Raw genomic sequence first — 19,225 nt, 5'->3', positions numbered from 1 at the left:
ATGAGAAGCTCTTCAAATGGTTCCTACCACATAGTAAATACTAAATGAATACTGACTAGTATTATTCTGAATAATGATTATCAATGAAAGTTTAGACTAGATAACACTGGTTAAAATTACATGTTTTTAGATCATTCTGTGAGGGATGCAAAATAAACATTATTGAACAAATGGACATTTTTCTATTGGAACATAGAAGTTCTATAAATATTCCATTATATTTAAACAGACTGTTTCTTTTTTTTTCCCTGTATAGTATGGAAGTCTAAACTATGTGCAGGATTTCACTCAGAGTTTAATCAAATTTTTATTTAAGAATGCAAAAACTACGATCAGTGTTGAAGATGAAATCTTACTAATTAAAATTTATAAGTAAAATAATTAATGAGTTATGATTAAAGAATATCCTAAGGTTTCATAGTTCCAGAAATCCGAAAACTATGGTACTGATTTTTAGAGATTACATGTCTATAGGTAGCCCTACCCACCAATTTACAAATATATTGTCTTCTGAAAGTTGCCTTATAACTCACTAGTTTGAGACTTGGATTGAATTTTCTTACAGAAAATATATTGTAAACACTGGCTTGTTTAGTCAGTTTAGTCCTTCTTTCCAAAGCTGATTTAATCCAAACGAAAGTTTTACATTTTCCATAAAAGACAGAAAACAATACTTTAGTAACACTTTTTATTCTAAAGCTAATAAATTATATTTAAGTGTACAGAATACTCATGAAGCATTTTAAATAATTTCCCATTATGAAACCTATCATCAAAAAGCATTAAAAAATTATAAAATTTATTTTGAATGAGTTTAATTAGACGTGGGCAAGAAGGCCAGAGGGAAGTTTGGTGCATATCTCAGTGGAGAGTTGAGTGGTTTTTGAGGTTCGATTCAATAAATACGTTTTTCAATTTGACCTACCCTATTGAGGCTGTGTCGTACATTTCAATGAAGTGCCAATAAAATGTCATCTCTGTACTTCCACAGCACACCACAGGAAAAACCCAAAGCAGCCTCAAGTTAATGAGAACGAAGTAGATTTCCCTCCCTCCCATCAGTAAAGCAGTGGAGTGAAGTGGTGCAGGCCTGGGGAGGGGCTTCCTTCAGCTTCTCCTTTGCTTTCCTGCTGCATGTGGCTTCTGTTCCCAAGGCCACTGCATGGTCCACAGTGGGTTCAGGTATTTAGCCAGCCCATGTCAGCAGCAGGAAGGGGAAATGAGGAAGAAATGGGCACACCTTTTCAGATTTTTTTTTATTAGAATTTCTTCTAAAGAACAGTTTTAAGTTCATAGCAAAATTGAGTGGGAGGCACAGAAACCTCTCACATACAATCTGCCCCCACACATGCATTATTCCCCTTTATCAACATGTCCCACGAACCCTTCATTTTAAAGGAAATTTTCTGGAAGCCTCACTCAACATTTCTGCTTACCTCTCATTTGGCCAGAGCTTAGTTAGATAGGTCACTCATTTACGTGTGGAAGACCACGGAATGTGGTCTTTTAGCTGCCGAATAACACGCCCGGCTATACTTCAAGGTTCGATTACAATAAAAGGAAAGAGTGGACATTGAGGGCCACCAGCAGTCGGTCTAGCACTCTCAAAGCAGCTCCGGTAGAGAAGCTGGACGGTCAGCATGAAGAGATTGATAACACCGGTCATCCTGAGTGAAGGGCCACAAGAGAGGCATACACACAGGACAATGGGTGGTCAGAGAGCAAATCCGTCAAGAGTACTGGGGAATGTCTTCCGGAGCAGGACAACTGAGGAAGACCTTGAGGCTGGACAGTGTAGCAGACCCTGTTGCCTACTCCAGTTCTGTCTGCTCCTTTCTTTCTGGCTGGCAGATCCTGAAATTGAGGCCCTTCCTGCTATGAGTCTGTTCTTAACAACTCACCTTTCCAAGGGATGGAAAAACTATGTCAGTTATAGCATAAGCCTCCCTTAAGCAGAGAATTAAACATAGAATTTTAAAAGTTTTTGATGAGAACCTGTGAGCCTCTTTGGAAATGTTTGAGGAACCCAGGGGGATCTTGGACCCTAGGTTGAGAAACACTGGTCTAAGTCCATAAAAAGGAAGGAAATATTTTCCTAACAGTCAGGGGAGGTTTACCATACTGCTTAAGTGGTTGGTCTAGAGCCAAATGGCCTGGGTTTAAGTCTTAATTTTGTCCTTACTAACTACATGTCTGGGGCAAGTAATTTAACATTTTTATATTTCAGTTTTCTCATCTCTGAAGTAAGCATAATAATAATGTCCATTTCCAGGTTATTACAAGCAAATGAGCAAATATTCATGAAGTGCATAGCACTGTGTCTCATAAAGCTTGCGCTTGTATTAGTGTTTATTGAGTAAATTTTTAAAATTTCAAATGGTTTCTCCCTCTGCAAAATCAGTAATCCTCAACATTTTGTGAAGTCTAGTCCCCTTTCTCCATTTCCCATCCTCTTTTCCCTCTATGCTGGCCGAGATTGAAAGGAGGGTCATTTTTGCTGACTCATTTTCCCTTTGTCCCACAAACGAAACCTTCTGAGAGACCTTAGTTGGCACACGTTCAACCCAATTGTGAATCAGTGTCCTTTGTTCTTCTTCGATTCTACTTTGTGGAAAGGAGACAGTAGTTCATTCTATTTCAAAAATGAGATCTGGGTTTGAATTCAGACTTTGAACATCTACCCACATGTTCCTTCTTTTCTAAACTTCAGTTTCTTCGTAGGTCACAGAAAATAGCAATGTCTCACAGGGTTGTGACGACATTTGAATGAAATAATGGCTACGGAGTGCATGGTGCCCTGCATGCGGGGAATGCTCAATAAATTACATCTGCACTGATTTTTAGACTTGAAGATATAGTGTAGGTTCTGTGAATGAGCCTCAAAGGTCAGGAAGAGGATGAACTATCATGCAAATCTGTCCTTCCAAATGCTAAGCAGACAAGAGTAGATGGAAGCTGGGGAAGGATCAAAAAGAACCCACTCTAGCTGAGGCTATGAGAAGGGAAGGGGAATCTCTGAGGACAAAGAGATGAGTTTTTGGCAAGGGCTCTGCCTTGTCAATTGTATATTCTGAACTCGAATATTAAACATAGAAGACCCACCATCAATTGCTGTTTGTTTTTTTTTCTCAAAGAGAAGTTTTGACCTTGTGCCAATATCAAAACTGAAATTTAGGCAGAGTGCATTTCTGATCATTTCAGTAAGTGTAACAGTAATTGATTGCCATGATGCATACTATGAAACCTCAATGGAGAAATAGTGGACTTTAATAGCATATGAAAGCAACATTTCAACCTATTTCTTGGAATTTCTTGGCAGAAGTGAGAATCCCCTCAGTAACAGTATATGTTAATGTGGTCATAACCAATTATTTCCAAAAAATATCAAAGGTCCCCTGAGAGATATTTATCAAAACTGTCTTTGTATAGCTAGAGAATTCCCATCACTGGACTGATAACTCCATAATAGGCCTTAGTTTTTTTTTTTTTTTAATTTGTTTGGACGCACAGATTCTTGTGATACACAAATAGATTCCATTTGTCCTTAACTGAAACCAAATATTGGTCTAGTATTAGACTCAAGTTTTCTCAGATAGCATAGAATAATTAAAAGGGATCACAGTACATCATGCTACCTAATTAAAATTTTCTTTCCTAAGCTGAGAGGGACCTTTTTGGAAATGTATCTCTGAAAACATCAGCCGTCGTGATGAGAGGCCATCACTACAGGTTTCCTAGGGAATCTATGTATATAGTAGCCTGAGGTACAGGCCCATTATTTTCTTTTCTGCTCTTTGATTCACCCCAGAAAGTTCTTGGGGAAGTTTAAATAATATTTATTCAAGTTAATTTTGTTGACAAGAGCAAGACTTTACTGACTGACACAGACATGTACTATATAATTTCTAATTTTTGTCCATGTCATTTCCTGGACTTATTTATTTTTTTTTTAGGTTGTCTCCACGTTTTATTTTTTCCATTTCAACAATTCTTTTAAAGTTGTCAAATGCTAGAATCCACAATTAATTACAAAAGTCATGCGCTGTTCTACCACAGTTAAAAAGAAGTGTACGTGGATGAATGAATGGGGTGCTTTTCTAAGCAGTACCGTGATATTTTCCCAACTCAAAATGAAATATACGCTCATAACCCCTATAAATCTCTGTATTAAGCAGGTAACTAATAAATATTGTCTATGTTTCTGTGGACGAGTGCATTTTGGGGAGACTGAGGTAGAGGGAATGGAGACATAAGTTGTCAGAGTTCTCAGAGAGAAGCACGAATAAGATGACGGTTGGTTAGATGGGTTATTCTGAATGGGTTCTAGGGGACAATTCTCTGCTGTCCGGCTCAGTCCTACAGGCCCTTGGTGCAGGGGAGCAGGGAAGAGAGCTTCTCTGAGGGACATCTGAGAGAAGAGGCGTTTGGATCAGGATGTGAAGGCAGGATGAGGCTTTTGCACAGCTTGGCAAGCAGACTTCTGAGCGACTATAGGTCCTTCTTCAATGAAGACTATGTTGTAAGACTTGGAGAAGGGCACTTTGTTTAGTTCTATGGGTGTTTTTTGTTTGTAGGTTGGTTGATTTTGTTTTAGAAATTTCAAAGCAAAGGTGCCTGGGTGGCTCCATTGGTTCAGCATCCGACTCTTGATTGCAGCTCAGGTCATGGGTTTGAGCCCCACATCAGGGCTCCATGCCGACAGCACAGAACATGCTTGGGATTCTCTCTCACCCCATCTCTCTGACCTCTCTCTCTCTGACTCTCTCTCTCAAAATAAATTAATAAGCTTAAAAAATTAACAAAGAAGAAATTTCACAGCAACTCTGTTGTGCCACAGAAAGAAAGAATGAGGGGTTTCCCCCCCTTCTGTTCTGTTTTGTGCATGTCTGATCCAGACAGAAAAAGTAAAGCAATGTACCTCTGTGGTGGACGAGTGATCTAGGGAATAAAAGCAAGAAAACTCTGAAACAGGGAGTGAAGCTTAGAGACAGATGGAAAGGTGCTCCTGTGGCAAAGAGAGGCTGTAACCTCAGAGCTGTTGTATGAGCTCGTCACTGGGTCTACTAAACTGTGAAATTGTAGATTTTGTAAGCCCAAGTGAAAGAACTGTATTTCTCCTTGTATGATAGCCAGCAAATGTGGCGGGCCTATATTATCTAATAAAGAGAATTGTGTGATTATAATTTAGCTTGGCACTGTTGCCTGTCAATTCCTAACAGTAAGTTGGCATGATCAGCTAAATTCTCCATAACAATATCCTAAACCCTCTGAGTTCCTACCACACAACTCGTTTGTAGGGGAAATGAAAATGTCATTTCTTCCCACGAAAGATCCAAGTTACATTGTCCACACACTCTATCACATGGCTTCTCTCTGATGTCACACAAGCAACAGTTATGAGAGTGGAAAGTGACGTTCATAGTGGAAAAGTAAAAGCTCAAGGTCCACGGGTAGGGTACAGGGAGGACAACACGTGGTGTGTCTAGACAAAGGAAATGTCATTCACCTATGGAAAAGATGCGTTAGATGTATATGAACTGAAAGGAGAGATGTCCATGTTACTGGTCCTGTGACAAAGGCTTGGAGATGCATCATCTCGTTCATGACAACAGCAGAGAAGTTTCGAGCCTGGCACTTGGAGTCAGACTGCCTGGGTTTGAACGTTAGCTGTGGCAGTGTGGGCAAGTGGCTTCTCTGTGCCTCAATTTTCTCATCTGTAAGTGGGAATAATGATGGTAATAGGACCTACCTCACAGAATTGTGTTTATATGGGACAATGTCACACACACACAAAGGAAGTCTTCAAGTTTAAATACTCCCCAAAAGGATGACTTTCAAAAATGGTCACTTTCTTACGTAATATAGTCCCCAGATACTAGTTTTTGGAATATTTAAAAGATTTTTCATTTCATATATCTTTATTTGGCTCTGCACAACTGATGATGTTTTCCATCATTATATAGTATGTGTATGAAAAACTTATCTCCATATGATAACATGATAAATCTTTTGACACGTGATAAAATCTTTTGTTTGTATTTACAGAGACCAGCATTCTATTTGCCTTAAAAGCTCTTATTCTGGCCCGCTTGGGTGGCTCAGTTGGTTGAGTGTCCTGGACTTATTTTTGACAAAGTTAAATTGATACAAAAGTTTATTCTCTTATTATTTTATAAGCAAATGACTTCTAAAAAATTACGTATTTTTGGTACAAAAACTCATATGAATTTGCTCTGAGTCTCTGAGTAGTACATCTGAACTTATGATGGCCTTTGGTCTATGGAAGATAAGACACCTAACCTATTCTTGGATTTCTTAATATGCAGTAGACAGGACAATGTTAGTATAAAACACATTGTTAAAACTGAGCAGAAGCAGTCAGAATAAACTGCTGTAAACCTTCAATGAAGTGAAGAGGTAACAATTTCTACAAAGGGATTGCTCCATTTTGGGCCCAAATTATAACTCTGTGAGGGCAAAAGAGTTCACCAGATGGAAGGCCGCCTGAATTCACAACATGCATATCTTTTTCTTCTGAAAGAAAGAGGCATTTGTTTCCTGACATATTATCGGCAACATCGTTCATTTTTATGCTTCATCTGTCACTCAAAGTTGTCACTACATTTAGTGGCTATTTATTCTGTGTATCATTTCTACCTCTGATAGCGCTGTCAGTCAGTGTGTCTGATATTCACATGCCAGCAACACATTTCTTTATACTTCAAACATAACTTCTGGAAAGTAACTTCCTCCTTCTGTTATAAATCCCAACCGAGTCATTGCGAGAAGTTCCAGTCTGCTCACCCTCCTTTCTGTTCCTTATTTTGAATCAAAATAGGAACCAGTGACATTTTCCTTGATTAGTGGAGGCTTGTTCTGTGTTGTTCCTTGAGTTGAAGTGTTCTACGGAAACTAATCACTGTGCATTTCCACTGAACCTTCTTTGGGACAAATGGCTCAGGTTTGAATTTGAAAGGGGGCGCAGTAAAGGTATAACTAGATCTGTAACCTTCACATGATAAATATTTCAATACCTCAATAAATATTAAGAAATAGTGGGGTCAGTTTTTATTAGTTTTTTTTTCTTTTTTTCTCCCAGAGCTCAGAAGCTCCCACCCCTCAGACAAGGCTGAACAACAAACTGGGAATTCCATTTAATGCATAATTTAAGGGAAGTTTATTTTGCTAAATAAAAGAAAAACAAAACAAATCAAGCCCAAACAGAAAAGTGTGTACTTTAATTCCTTTCTTTACCACTAATACACTGCATGCTTCTAAATAAGTTAATTAACCTCTCCTTTCCACTGGTTCTCTTAGTGATGAAGTGAAAACCGGAGTTAATTACTGTAGAAGACAAACAATTTTTCAGATTATTCTTGAAATATTTTCATTAAGATTTCCTCTTCTCAATGTTTATAATAATAATCTATTTACCAAGAAAATTTTCACTAATATCTAACAAAGATTAAGGCTTAAAACATAATTGTCTGAAGCAAACATGATAATATTCTTAAATGTATTACCTAAATGAGTTTAAAAGTCAAAAATGCCAGATGGCTTTAGAATTTTAATTTCCAATAAGGAATTTTAGTGTTTGCTCTTGTTTCTCCTGAGGACAAATGTTTCATCATATATTACCCTAGCAATTATTTTCTGATTTAAGATTAGCAAATGGAGTTAACAGAGCAGAGTTGCTGGATACAGTTAACAGAGCAGAGTTGCTGGATACAGAAAGGCTAAAATCTGTGCTCAGAAAGAAATAATCTCTCAAAGAAGAGTTTACCCCTCATTTACATAATGGTTGCATCCTGTGACCCTGCAAAAGAGCCCTGGGATACGGGTCAGGGGACTTAGCATCCAGGCCCGCCTCTTCCACCATGAAGTCCCCTGACCCGTCTGGGCCTCACTTCCTTCAAGTGTAAAGTACAAGGGGTGAGCCAGATAATTTCTAAGGACTCTTCTATTCCAACATTATCTTTAACACTTGGAAAACTGATCTATACTGCATACAAAAAATGAAAAAAGTTAATAAAAATAATTTATAAAGTCAAGAGAGTAACTTTGGGCATTTAAAATTTTTTAATTATTTTATTTTAAAGAGAGAGAAAGAGAGAGAGCAAGAGCTAGACAGGGGACAGGGGCAGAGGAAGAGGCAGAGAGAGAGAGAGAGAGAAAGCGAGCATTTAAAGCAGACTCCATGCTCAGTACAGAGCCTGCGGTGGGACTCAATCTCACACCCTGGGATCATCACCTCAGCCGAAATCAAGACTCAGTTGCTCAGTCAACTGAGCCACCCAGGTGCCCTGATAACTAACTAGAATTTAAATAAAAACTTTAAGAAAATAGACATTTTGCTCAGGCATGGAGGAATAGCATGGCATCCCTACATGAGATCAGAAAAGAAAACCCACAAAAACCACTAAAGAGTCTTCAGATTTACAAAGTAGCACACTAGCGAAGCGAGTATGACCACAGGAGTGCTGAGTGAGGGCTGAGCAGGGTGGCCGGGAAGGAGAAGGTGGAGAGGAGTGAATGGTCCTGGAGCTGGGAGGGACGGCCCGGGCAGAGGTGGACATGACCAATGTCAGGGACAGCAGGCACCTGCAAGCAGTGAGAACTCACACTTAGGAAGAGAGGCAGCTTGCGGAAGGGGCGCTTGAGGCATCTCCAGGTCCAGCCAAGGGGTGTGGCTTTAATTTTATATGTTAGCTGACCTTGAATGGAGGTTTGCTGTGGACTGGCACCTTTTGTTCCAAGACAAGGGCTTTGAAGGCAATTGAAAGACAACTGCCATTGTTCTTCCTAGGGTGGCAGTCAAGAGATGATTCCACAGTTTCCCCTTTCCATTCCCACTTAAAAAGATGGCCAGCAGGAAAATTTAATCTACCCAGGTTTATAAACCATCTTTTCAGAGCTGCTAAATTATTGTGACTAAATGTTCATACTGTTCAGTGACTATGTTCTCGTGGCAGGATGTTCGAAAATGTCACCCTCCTGACAAGTAAATGCCAAAGTCAGCAATACCAGAGTAATCCAGAGCAATAAACCATATAGAATGTGGGCCAGAGCATGGACGTTGGGGTCACAAGGGTTTGGGCTTGCGTCCTGACTCCAATATGTGTTATTTGTGATATTCAATTTTCTCTTCTGTGAAATGGGAGTAGGGTGTTAGAAGGAATTATGATATGTCAGAAATACTGGGATAACTCAATTATGTAACGTGTAATAAGTACATAATTTATAATATAGAGCACTTAGAATTTCTGGCATCTAGTTAAGGACTTATTAAACACGCACTACATTATTATTCATGCTAAAACATAAATACTTCTCCTTAAGAGTTGCAAATGTACCAGAATCCCCTTGAGGTTGTCTTTCACACTTAAGCATGTTTTGTGAATGTACAAATGAGAATTTTCTTTTTAAATAAAAAGATACAGTATGAGGAGGAAATCTTCAGTGATGCCCGGAGAATAGAAAGAGCTCAAAAATCAGTTCTGTTATAACCACAAGGCCAGAGGAAGAACAAGAGGGGCAGCTTCAGAGCTCCTGGGAAGTGCTATGGAGAGAGGCCCTGCACTGCGGTGGGCCCTGGGGCCAGGGGGAAAGAGACACTTATTTCTGTGCTTTTGGATTTCCCAGGGGCACTGCTTCTCCATATTGTTTCTGGCCTCCCTTCTCCCTCAACAATAAGGAAATGGCAAAAAGGATTTGAGCAGCTCAAACGCTCCCATTACTCCCGACCCTGGAAAAGAATGGCAAGAGCATCTGATTTTGTCCAAAATGATCTGTTTTCTGATTCTTTGTCTGAATTTGCCTCCACATTTCCTTCTCTTCTGACTTTTATTTATTGGTCTCTAGGCTTTCTATAAACTGGTTCCATGTTTTCCCTTAGTTCATGTTTTCTGCTCTAGTTCTCTTGGTCTTCTTGGTTTATAATCCTTCATTTCATAGTCCATTGTTGCTAAAGTTCCTGTGTAGCATAAGAAGAGGGTGTATGGAGGGGAGCCTGGGTGGCTCAGTTGGTTAAGTGTCAGACTTCAGCTCAGGTCATGTGTGGGTCCGAGCTCCGCATTGGGCTGTGCTGACAACTCAGAGCCTGGAGCCTGTTTCAGATTCTGTGTATCTCTCTCTCGCTCACTCTCTCTCTCTCTCTGCCCCTCCCCCACTCGTGCTCTGTCTCTGACTCAAAGATAAATTTAAAAAAATTAAAAAATATTAAAAAAAGAGAAGAGGGTCTATGGAATATCAGAAGGGACTGTCCAGTGTTTCACAAAAGAGGAATGGAGGTGTGACAATCCTGAATTTGTCCTCTGAAGTGTGCCTGTCCTGTTCTAACTTAGTTGAGTGTGTGAGCTGACAGTGGACATATGCCTACAGTGTGTGGAGCTTGTGGTGAAGGGAGACGCTGGAGAAGACCACCAGGAAAGATTCACTCCGATGGAATTGTGTGGTTTTGAACGACAAAATCCTCCCTCTGCCCTTCTCCCCTGCTTACCCTCCTCCCACTCCTTAATGGCTTTGCCGGGTTCATTTGCGCTCTACTTGTGCGTGAGATGGGCTCCTTATCTGTTTTATTACCCAGTTGTCATTCTGCCATTTGATGTTTGTTAAATATGGCATCTTGTTATTACAAGAGGACACTTTCCAGAGACCAAGTGTGACAGAAGTCAGTTCAAGTCTCACATTCATCAGTGTTTGGGAAAGAGCATAGCCTTTTTCACTGTTTAATTCCTATCTATTCCTTGTGTAAGTAACTGCTCTTTGACTTCCTTAAGATGTTTTTAACTTACTTAGAAATACAACTGAACTGTTATATTTCCTGACAGCATAGTAAAGATAACAGAATTCCATGCTGGCTTTCTATTCTGAGCAGCTCCCCCTTCATCTCTTTCTCCTCAGTGTCCATTCTGTGAGGTTTATGTCATGTCGGCCAAAACATTATTTTAAACTAAAATCCATCATCATTTTCATCAGGTAAAATTCTGCTATAAGTGAAAAATTTGGACCAATATAAGAAACTAATAATAGGCAAGTGGTGAAATTCAGGATAATAGTGTATGTATCATATGGACAGCAAGTAGCCATTTAAAATCATGATTTCAGAAAATGTTCACAGCATGGAAAATGCTTACTGCATAACCTATGAGAAAAGAGCAAGATAAAAAGCCAGATAGATAGTGCACTTCAAATAGGTAGAAACAGCTTATATATGAAGAAAAACATTGGAAGGGAAACTCAAATGTTTAAGAGTTTATATCTGGTATGAGTTTATAGCTGGTTTTATGTATTCTTTCTGTTTATCTATGCTTCCCAGATTTTCTTTTTTAATTGTGTATATAACATAATACAACATTAACTTTATAACATTTTTGCTTAATCAGACCTTACTTAGAATATCTTTCAAATTACATATTCTAGTTCGACAGAAACTTCCTCTCTTTTAGATTCATTCCTCTTTGTATCTTTTAAACAGCTGAGCATTTATATGTCCGTCTGAACAGCGCTCGGTTGTAACACATTTAATGCAGTTTTCTTATTACTTGTGTGTATAGCTTTGTGTTTTTGTAGTAAACTATATATATATAGTTGCTTGGCAAATAGTAATCTGAAAGATGCCTTTGTTGTTGTTGTTTTTTTAATCTTGGTGTCTGAGAAGTAGAACTGTCAAAAAAGTGCAGTCTTTGCTGTGAACTATCAGTCAGAAGTTAAAGTAAAATGCAGTATGGCAAGACAGTGAGTGCTTATGGAGTACTCTCTACTGGGCACTTGCACACTTAACCCCATTTTTCTCTTTACGACCTGTTGAAAACACAGGTTTGAGAATGCCTGACAGAAATGTGTGTGTATATACATTTAAAGAAATGTTTGTCATTTCATATCATAGCAACTTATTATGTATATATTGTATGTAGTTTCATTGTTTTTGTCAGAAGACAGATGTTTTCACTCCTTTTTAACGTACCGCAGTTACCAGAACACAGTGCTTAAACAATTTTTTTAAATGTTTATTTACTTATTTTGAGAGAGAGTGGGAGAGCATGCCCAGAGGAGGGGCAGAGAGAGGAGACAGAGAATCTCAAGCAGGTTCCGTGCTGTCAGCGTAGAGCCCAACATGGGGCTTGAACTCATGAACTGTGAGATCATGACCTGAGCTGAAATCAAGAGTTGGCCACTTAACCAGCTGGGCCACCCAGGTGCTCTCAGAACATAGAACTTTCAATGTAGAGTCTCAATAGGTGTTCCCATAGAGCCATTAGCTCTTAGTACCATATACTGCTCACAGCGCACTATTATTTTGTTGGTTTTTTCTTTCTTTCTTTTCTTTTAAGTGTTTTAAAAAAATAATTTATTGTCAAATTGGTTTCCATACAACACCCAGTGCTCTTCCCCACAAGTGCCCTCCTCCATCACCACCACCTCTTTTCCCCCCCTCCCCCTTTCCCTTCAACCCTGAGTTCATTTTCAGCATTCAATAGTCTCTCAAGTTTTGCATCCCTCTTTCTCCTCAACTCTCTTTTTCTCTTCCCCTCCCCCTGGTCCTCCATTAGGTTTCTCCTGTTTTCCTGTTAGACCTATGAGTACAAACAGATGGTTTCTATCCTTCTCTGCCTGACTTATTTTGCTTAGCATGACACCCTCGAGGTCCATCCACTTTCCTACAAATGGCCAGATTTCATTCTTTCTCATTGCCATGTAGTACTCCATTGTGTATATATACCACATCTTCTTGATCCACTCATCAGGTGATGGACATTTAGGCTTCTTCCATGTTTTGGCTATTGTAGAAAGTGGTGCTATGAACATTGGGGTACATGTGCTCCTATGCATCAGCACTTCTGTATCCCTTGGGTAAATCCCTAGCAGGGCTATTGCTGGGTCATAGGAGAGTTCTATCGATAGTTTTTCGAGGAGCCTCCATACTGTTTTCCAGAGCGACTGCACCAGTTTACATTGCTGCCAACAGTGTAGGAGGGGGCACACTATTATTTTGGATCCAGAGATGGCTTGCTGTACCTCATCATGTTAGGGTTTTATGTAGATGGATAATAGCTAATAAGACAACAAAGACTTCCAGAAACCAAAACAAGTAGTGTGGGAACTATAGCTATTATCTCATGTGTTCCTTCATAAAATTGAGAGGATTAAAAGTGGTCAATTTTGTAGTTAAGTTTTAGGCAAGAGCAGTGAAAATGCATGTGTTATTAATGCTACTTATATAACTACTTCCTGGCAGAAAAGTGTTTTAAGTTAGTGATATTTTCTGAGCTGTTAAAAGGTAGTAATAACCATTGAATTCCAAATATAATACTGAAATGAGAATACTTTGGGAAGGTCAGTAAGAAAAGCTTTAGTAATTAAATCATCAGTGACACATGTACATAATTCTTATTATATATGGCAGTATCAGAATATTTGATAATCTAAATAAGAAAGTGGTAATAATTGAGATACCACCAACAAAACCAAAGGTCCTTGGCTTTATCTTCACACATTTTTATGTAGCAAAATTTTAAATGTATCCTAGAATTAATTGATTGATTAGCTAACTGAATATCTAATCATGTCCCAGGCGTCCTGCCTGACTGAACACAAATCACAAAGATAAAAAAGATGCACTTCCTGGCATCAAGGACATTAGAACTCAGTACATCATTTGTCTATGAAGGACAGAAGTAACAGTAACTGAAGAAGGCGGAAGGAGAATGGGGCTATGTGCTCTGAGTTAGGAAGAAAAAGTCAGTCTCAAGACTGCAAGGAGTTCTTATCAAATCATCCAGAGACAGCAGATCCTGATGGCCAGAGGCTGGAGAAGGTGATTTTCATAACATTTCACTGAAAGATAGAAAGCCATGAGCCATGAATCAGGGCATTACTGCGTGCAAAGGAAATCAGTTTTCAATAACATGAAATGCATATCTGCATACTTTACTTGTATGTCTCAAAAACCATGAAGGGTACAAACAGCTCTCAGAAAATTTCCTCAAAATTCCCTTCTGCTCTTTCTCATAAACTGTCTTCACACCCCACAACTATTGTCACTCTTAGCTTCTTTTCTGAATCGCTTCCTCTTCCCCAGTTTGGGCTGTCTTCATTTCCTCTGCCCTCCCTCTCCTGCTCTTTATCATAATTGACTCTGTTAAGTCCTTCCTTCTTCCTATTGCCTCAGAGGTGATGTTCTCTCTGTCCATTTTCTGATGGTTCTCCAACACTAACGCTCAAGGCATTACTTTCTTTTGACCTTTGTCTTTTCTTCTCACAGCAGAGGAGAGGGAAGAAGCTGAACAAAGCCAGAATCCTCTTTAGCAGGATGGAAAGACTTACCACAAGTGTTTCTGCACTTTTTTCTGCACTTTTACAGAGGTACGAAATCTCTCTTAAAACCTATGGAATCTGAGGTCCTGCATGTGATTGCTTCAATCTGTTGCCTATTGAATTCTTCCGTCAGACCGCTGTTGCCTGGACATTTCGTATGTCTGTTGCCTCACATTACACTGCAGCTGTGTTTCACTCAGGAAACAGCTTTCCACTGCAGAAATGTAGGTCAGGATCATACATATTTAGGATGTCATTCATATGGAAGATAAAAGACAAGAATTCCTATTGTAAATTTCCTCTTTCCTTAATCCATTCCAGTATTTTCCAGTATTACAGGTCTTGGTACTTTGACTTTTCTTGTTCTTATACAGAAAAGAGGTGGATTCTTTCACATTAATATTCATGGAATGTATACATGTTGTATCAACCAATAAACCACCATTAAAGAAATTATTTACCAAACTGTATTCTTTTCCAAAATTGATCCAATAAGTGGATAGCTATGACTATCAGCATGTATATTATAGAAATGACTTTGATGAAATATTCATGAATATAGGCTAAGAGATAAATTTTTAAATAGCCAAGGGGTTCCGCTACTGTGCTGATTGAGTGATCACACACACACACACACACACACACACACACACACACACACACACACGCAATTGTTTTAATAATGACATGCACTATAGAAAAAGAATTGCACAAATATTATAATAGCGCATCAAAGTTTTTTCCCACTAAATTCCCCTTGAAACTAGAAACACTAAAAGGCTGAAAACCAGTGAATGTGAGCTTTCTCAGCTCTATTTCCTCTCACTCTTGTTGGAAGTGCTAATGAACTGATGGCTCACACAAAACCCTGCACACAGTAGTCACTCAACTTTTTACTGAATGAAAATGAGCCCCTAAAGTCAGAACACAGAAGGATAAAGGTAGTTAGGAGCTGAGTGCATCCTGTTCATTTATATACCTTTCCCTGCATAATCACAGAGTAGCTGAAGATGATTCATCTGAAAGACCTATTTAAGGAAGGAAGTGAAAGTCAGAGGCTAAAAAATGACCCATAATCAGGTGCTGACAGTTGTGTGTTGAAAGGTTCTATGTAAAGCCAAAATTTCCAACCACAAAAAGGGACCTGTTTTGTTCAACATTTTGGAGTGAAGAAATTAAGGGGAAAGCTGACCTAAGATGAAAGGTCTAGAAATAGTTTTAGCTTTCGTGCTTGACACAGAGAAATAAAAGAAATCTGCTGAGTAGATTAAACAAATAAATGTCCAATCATGCATTTAATTTGAATTCCCACGAAAATTTGTAGAAGTTGTAATAAAACTCCAGAGTTTATTTTTGATACAAGGTAGGCCATCTCATATGCCAAAAATTGAAAAGCCCCATGAAATCACATACAGATGACTTGATGATTCAGGGGCAGAATTTTCAAACTGTCTGTTGTTGATATTCTCTGCTGCTTCTTTGTCAGTTAATATATGCATTTATTCACTCATTCATTTCTTCTTCTTTTTTAATTTATCCTATAGTTAGTACTTACTTCATGCTGTGCATTGTGCTGGGGCTTAGGAGTACAAAAAATGTGTCTCCCTCTGTTAAGGAACTTACATTCTGGTTTGTAAGACAAAAAAAGAGACTTTAGCTGTATGGTGCTATGAGAGCTGTGACAAAAATAAGCCCAGAAGGCGAATTTAGACCGGGGGATCTAAGATGGCTTCCAGAAGGCATCAATGCATGAACTGAGCTTTGAATAAGAATGGGTTTAACCAGATGAAAGAAAGGCACTAGAGCGTGGTTGCTAAATGCATAGATTCTACAGGTAGGCTGTCTTGGCTCAAGTCTTGATTTTATCAGAAACTATGCATGATTCCAGGCAAATGTCCTTCACTTTTCTCCATGAGTGGGATGATAATGGTACCCATCACTTACCCATCCCAGGGTTGTAAGGATGAATACGTGAGTTGGTATTTCTAAAGAACCTGGAGGAGTGCTTTTCTTACTTAAGTGTTAGAAAAGAATATGATGAATGAAGGGGTCAGGAGATGTGTGACCTAGGTAGCAGGTATGACGGGTACAGTAGCCTGAAAGGGCAGGCCTACTGCATTTAGGAAACAGTTAAACATAAGGTACAGGGTCCATAACTAAGGAGGACTGAAAAAGAAAGCCAGAGAGATACGATGGCTCTGTGAAAGAATGTATTATCATATACACCATGAAAACCCATGGAAATATTTTAAGCAAAGACATGATAAGATTAGATTCATATTTTAAACTGATCACTCTGGCAATGCTGTGGAACATGGATTGTAGGGTGGGAGGCAATTCTGGAGTCAAGGAGGCAAATTGTAACAGTGTTTCCCCAAATTTTCCAATAAGAAGAATTATCTGGGGTGCTTTATTAACATACAGATTCTCAAGTCCCTTCCTGAGACACTCTGATTCAGAAGATTTGGGGTAAAACATATGCTTCCTGTCTTCAGAGAGATTCTGTAAACCCTGAGTTAGGTGGTGGTTGTAGGCATCTGAATGAGGACTAATGAGGACCTAAACAAAAGTTCTAGAAACAACCTGGTTGGAGATGAGGGGACAGATTTCAAAAGGAAGAAGTAACAGGACTTGGTGACCAAAGGATAGAGTCAAAGATGACACTCAGAGTTTTGGCTTGGGTGACTGGGCAGACTGTGGAGGAATCTGTGCAAAAAGTAGGTCTGACAATGAAGGTAGGAAGATCAGATTTGGATAGGTTGAGTTTGGGATACCAGTGGGAAAAAATCCAGTCAAAGTTTACATACACATACCTGAAATACAGGAGAGATTTGGGCTGGAGTCATAAAATTGGAAGTCATCAGCATATAGACAGTGACTACAGCTTGGCAAACTGCAACATTTAATTGATGTGTAGAGGAACATGATCCCATTTTATTTGTTTGTTTATTTATACACTTAAGCATTCATTCAACAAACAGATTTTTATTTTTTTATTAAAAACTTTTAAATTTTTTATTTATTTTTGATACAGAGAGAGAGCATGAGAGGGGAAGGGGCAGAGAGAGAGGGAGACACAGAATCGGAAGCAGGCTCCAGGCTCTGAGCTTATCAGCACAGAGCCCAACGTAGGGCTCGAACCCACGGACAAGAGATCATGATCTGAGTTGAAGTTGGAGGTCTAACTGACTGAGCCACCCAGGCACCCCGTACAAACAATTTTTAAATGCATGCTTTGTGCCAGGCATTATGTTACACACTTATTACATAAAGGAGCCTGTGAAGAAATACCTAAGAGGACTATAAGGAAAAGAGTAGAGTCAATGAAGCCAAGGGAGAAGATTATATCAAATGATGCCAAGATGCCAAGTGAGATGATGAGTGAAATGGGTTCCCTGGGTTTAGCAAGACACAAGAAGGTCATTGGTAACTTAGGAGAGAATAGATTCTGCTGAGTGATGGGTACGGAAATTGAATGGGAAATATGGCTTGAGGCATGAATGGGTAGTGAGGAAGTGGAGTAATGAAGGAAGATGTGGCAGACTGCAGATGTGGTTGCGAATTCTTCCTCTACCCGTGTACAGGCCTCTTTGCAGTGTTTCTTTGTAGTTACTCCCATCCTGAGCCGAGTGTATTTTTTCACCTTTTTAATCTGGGCTTGGTCACGTGACTTGCTATGACCAATGGGACATTCGCAAATGCGGTGCAAGCAGAAGCTTGAAAAACCCTTGCTCACTGGGGCTTGCCTCTCTTGCTGCTCTTGGGAACCGTGTGACTGCCACCAGCTGAATATAAACTGGGACAAATTTGCTGGAGACCTGGGATCACTCATCTTTGTCACCCCACTGGCAGCTAGCAGCAACTGACAGCCAGGAGCAACCACCAGACATTGAGACATTGAATCAGCCCCTAGCCGATTCCCTTGCTGACGTTAGCCACAGAGTGAGCTCAGCCAATTCTAGCAGAAAAACTGACCCGCAGAGACGAGCCTAAATCACCGATCCACAGAAAAATGACTCGTTTTAAGCCACTCAGTTTTGGGGGGAGTTTGTTTCTTACACAGCAAAAACTTACTGATAGAATAAAATGTTGTTTCAGTGTCTAAGATTTCAAGTGTTTAAATTATCCCAGGATTTGTACTTGTCTTTGAGCTGGACCGAAACTCAGAAGAGCTTTGTGTTTTCTTAGTCTCTTTTCTCTTCCTAACACACTGTCCCAGGCAGAAACACTACCAGTAGCATTTAGGAGTGGCATAGTTGTCATAGAGTATTACTGATTCATACTACAATATAGATGAATCTTAAAATAACTATGCTGAATGAAAGAAGCCAGACCCCCCCAAAAAATAAAAAAAAAGAAAGGACTTACTGTGTAATTTCATTTATATAACATTCTAGAAAATGAATAATCATCTGCAATGACAGAAAGCAGATCATTGGTTGCCTGGGCATGAGCTGAAGGAGGAAGGGATGGATGACAAAGGGGCACGGGAAATCTTTTAGGGGTAATGGATACACTCATTATCTTGATTGTGGTGATAGGTTTATAGGTCTATATGATATGCATATGTCAAAACTCATAAAATTGTACATTTCAAAGATGTGCAGTTTAATGTACAATTATAGCTAAATAAAGCTGTTAAGGAGAAAAAGAGGAACAAATAACACCTTTCATTCATGCTTCTTATTCGTAAGTGTAGTAGCAGAATAATGCCCCCCTGTCCCCAAAGATGTTTACATCTTTATCTCTGGACCTGGAGATAGAAATCTGTGGAAATGTGCAGGAATGTGAATATTTTACCTTACATGGTGAGGGAACTTGCAGGTGTAATCAAATACATGGGTTTTGAGTTCAGGATATTATCTTGAGTTAATTACATTGTCCCAATGTATTCACATGAGTCCTCTAA

General features: G+C 39.2%; 1 long non-coding RNA gene across 1 annotated transcript in view; it reads left to right on the top strand.

The window, feature by feature from the left end:
- Positions 1 to 14,012: 14,012 nt before the first annotated feature.
- The window catches only part of LOC115304963, a 33,379-nt gene continuing 28,166 nt past the window's right edge, over positions 14,013 to 19,225 (top strand). The window contains exon 1 of the long non-coding RNA XR_003914692.1: positions 14,013 to 14,364. This is a non-coding gene — a long non-coding RNA (uncharacterized LOC115304963). The remainder of the gene's footprint in view (positions 14,365 to 19,225) is intronic.

Source organism: Suricata suricatta, chromosome 10, assembly GCF_006229205.1.
Source record: "Suricata suricatta isolate VVHF042 chromosome 10, meerkat_22Aug2017_6uvM2_HiC, whole genome shotgun sequence".
NCBI lineage: Eukaryota > Metazoa > Chordata > Mammalia > Carnivora > Herpestidae > Suricata > Suricata suricatta.
Note: the sequence above shows the minus strand (reverse complement) of the source record. Positions and strands in the feature narration are given on the sequence as shown.